Source organism: Dipodomys spectabilis, unplaced genomic scaffold (genome assembly GCF_019054845.1).
Source record: "Dipodomys spectabilis isolate Male_0828 unplaced genomic scaffold, ASM1905484v1 ptg000031l, whole genome shotgun sequence".
NCBI lineage: Eukaryota > Metazoa > Chordata > Mammalia > Rodentia > Heteromyidae > Dipodomys > Dipodomys spectabilis.
The window spans coordinates 734,874-738,316 of NW_024870708.1; the positions used below are offsets into that span (position 1 = coordinate 734,874).

Here is a 3,443-nt window from a genome sequence, read left to right on the forward strand (position 1 = left end):
CCCCCCACCCAATACCCCCCCCCATCCTACACATCTCTTGAACAACAATATCTGGGGTTATTTTGTTTTTGACATGTCAATTTTGACTATTCTTAATGTGTGCTTATGTAAGTGGTACATGGTTATAAAATTTCACGAGAATTCTTCAAAACTTACTTTTCTTTGAATTGTCTAGTTTAAGAAAATCAATTACACTTTATATATAAAAAATGCTCTGTGCTCAATTCAGCAGCACATACACTAAAATTGGAACAATACAGAGAAGATTAACATGGCCCCTACGCAAGGTTGACATGCAAATTCTTGAATCATTCCATATTTTTACAACTAAAGATTCTGGAGATGTTGTGGCCACAAGGGAACTTTACTTGATTCTTGGTGGGAGTGTTAACTTGTTCAACCACTTTGGAAAGCAGTATGGAGGCTCATCAAAAGACTCCATATAAAGCTCCGCTATGACCCAGCAATCACACTTTTGGGGATTTACCCAAATGATCACAAAGAAGACCATACTAAAACTACCAGAACAACTATGTTTACTGTAGCATTATTTACAATAGCTAAGATATGGAGCCCACCTCGATGGCCCAAAGAAGATGAATGGATCATGAACATGTGGTATATATATGCACAATGAAATTCTATGCCTCCATCAGAAAGAATGACATCGCCCAATTTGTTAAGAGTTGGAAAGACTTGGAAAAAAAATTATTAAGTGAAGTAAGCCAAATCCAAAGAAATATAGGTCCCATGGTTTCCCTTATTTTCAACAGATAATATATGTCTAGGATAAGAATAGATCATAAGCTATGTGCATATCAGATAAGATGATATTACAGGAAATGAATCAGACAAGTGTTTTTTCTGTTTCTTGCTATTGTTTCTAAGATACTTATAATGTGTGATGTGATGTTTTTTGTTCCTTTATATGTTCCTCCCCTACGCTCTAACCCCTGTTTTCACTGTATTTGAAGTTGGTACGCCTACATCCTGTGTATAAGTTTCTCTAACTTGGGGAGGGGAAAGGGAAATACAAAATTCTTAAATAGGGATACAGGTTGAGATGCACAAGACACTATGTTGAAAAATGAACTTTACAATTTAGACAGAGGAAGGGGGAGGGGAGTGTATTTGTGGAGGTGGGAGGGAAGGGATGGTGGAAGAAAAGGAAAGGAAGAGGTAACAATGCTTGTTAGGAAATGTACTCATTATTTTGTCATATAAATATGACACCTCTGTACAGTTATTTTTACAGGTGGACCCATTGCAACAATGAGAAGTACAAGTTGTTATGTCGAAAACGAACTTTACAACTTTGGTGGGGGGGGCAGGGAGGATTGGATGGGAGGGCTGAGGGAGGATGGGAAGGGATGGGAAGTGGAAACAAAGGAGGAGGCTACAATGCTTGATAAAAAATGTACTCATTATCTTGCCCATGTAATTGTAACCCCTCTGTACAGTATTTTCACAGTAAAAAAAAAAAAAAACGTATAAAAATATTCTGACATAGAAGAGTTTATTTCCTCTATTTTACCCAGATAATAACGTTAACAAAGAAATTAATGCAGAACACTGATATGCTGATATGAAGGTATTTTGAATAAATGTGTGTGGGGGGTGTGTGTACACACACACATGCACACATGCACATGCTTGTGTATTGGCATGCTCAGAGCTTGAAATCAGGGCTTCAAGGTCTTGCTAGGCCTTTCCTCTCTACATTGATGAGCTAATATATGAGCTACATCTCCATTCCTGGCTCTTTGCTAGTTCATTATAATTTCTGAAAAATAATCTCATGAATTTATTCTGCCCTGAGTGGCTTCCAACATTATCCATAGATCTCAGGCTCCTGAGTAGATATCCCGAGTAGATAGGATTACAGTTGTGACCAGCCAGGACAAGGCTTTCAGAATAATTTTAAAAGTAGGAGAATGTTTACTTGATGGGGGCCTGTTTTATCATCTCCTACTTTTAAAGCATTTTGGAGTGATTATATGTGAATTTACTTCATTTTCGGATTCTTAAAAGATAGTAAGTGTTGGTATTTAAAAGTTTTAGTACTTTTTAAAAAAGGATACTGGAGCTGTGGGACAAAAGAAATTTGACTCTATTTGGACATCAATTTATAAGCTCAGTTCTGTGCATGATAACCCAATGTCACCAACACAGTCTGTGTTGGAGACAAAATGTAACAGAAAACAATCGCCATGGGCAATATTTGGTATGCTATTATTTATAGGACAATATGAATATTGAATTGAGAGTGTAAGAGAATGGAGAGATTTTACCTACAATTTTTGTATTGCTAAAAGGCTTTTGGAGACTGTGACTCATTTCCTTCCTCACTGTGTGTCTTTGGGCCATGCACTTCGTGCCTTTAATTATAATATTTCCCAACACTAAAATGACAATAACATTAGCATTATAGCAAATATTATCTTAAGAATTGAGAGAAATAAAACTTGCAAAATACTTAACATAAACTTCTATGAATGAGCTTTGAGTTTAGCCATAATTTTTTAATACTAAATAGAATGCAATAATATTACAGAAAACATTACAGGTAGTGAGCAACCAGAAGGAATATGATATATTGACCATGCTCTGCTTCTAAGGAAGCCAGGTGTACAACGTCTCATGCTTTAAATCAAACTGGTTATCTTATGTCTTGGTAGTGTAAAAGTATCAAGGACAGGATAATGAAGGAACGTTGTAGACTGAGGTAATGTCCATATGATAATGTGCAAAACTGATAAAACGTAAAAGTACCTGAGCAGTATATTGTGTTTTATATCATTTAAGTTGCATTGCAAAGATAGGGAATACCTAGAACAATGAATTCTCTTTTTGATATCCTATGATAGGTCCTTAGCAAGATGAACTCTTTCTTCATTCTTGTAGAGGCATTATCAGATGAGAGGAACTGTATTTTTTGTTTGCTTCCTTCAATTTATTCTTCAATTTGAAATCTGATCTACTTGAGAATGAAAGAAACCAAGGGAAATTAGACACGCAGGCTTTGGAAAGAACAATCAACATAAAATAAATAAAATACACATAGCCTTATGAAAGGTCTAACTAAATTGAGTTATATAGTCTAAAGCATAAACAGAAAATGATATAAGCAATATCATGTTATTGAAAATTGAAAAATGTAAGGAGTTATTAATTTTTTCCTTTCTCCTACCTTGAATTAATTATTGATTTTGTATAAAGAGATTAAAGATGAGATTAACAAGAAATGATTAAAATTCAAAAGAGTTCTGGGAAGATGGAAAGGGAGAAGCTGGAGGCTACAGGCTCTCTCATAGAAAACAGTTTAAGTGTTCCAGTGAACAGTCCTAAGCAAGAGAATCACATCAAGGGTGCCATCACAGTACAGGGAGTTTGGCCAGAGAGGGAAAATCCAGGCAAGGGGACAGGTCCATGCACTTGCCAGC

The 3,443-nt window shown here is 35.8% G+C and overlaps 1 non-coding gene across 1 annotated transcript; it reads left to right on the top strand.

Moving 5' to 3' along the window:
• Positions 1–216: 216 nt before the first annotated feature.
• LOC122105426 lies at positions 217–323 on the top strand. The gene has a single exon (XR_006147041.1). It is a non-coding gene; the product is annotated as a U6 spliceosomal RNA (small nuclear RNA).
• The last annotated feature ends 3,120 nt before the right edge of the window (positions 324–3,443 follow it).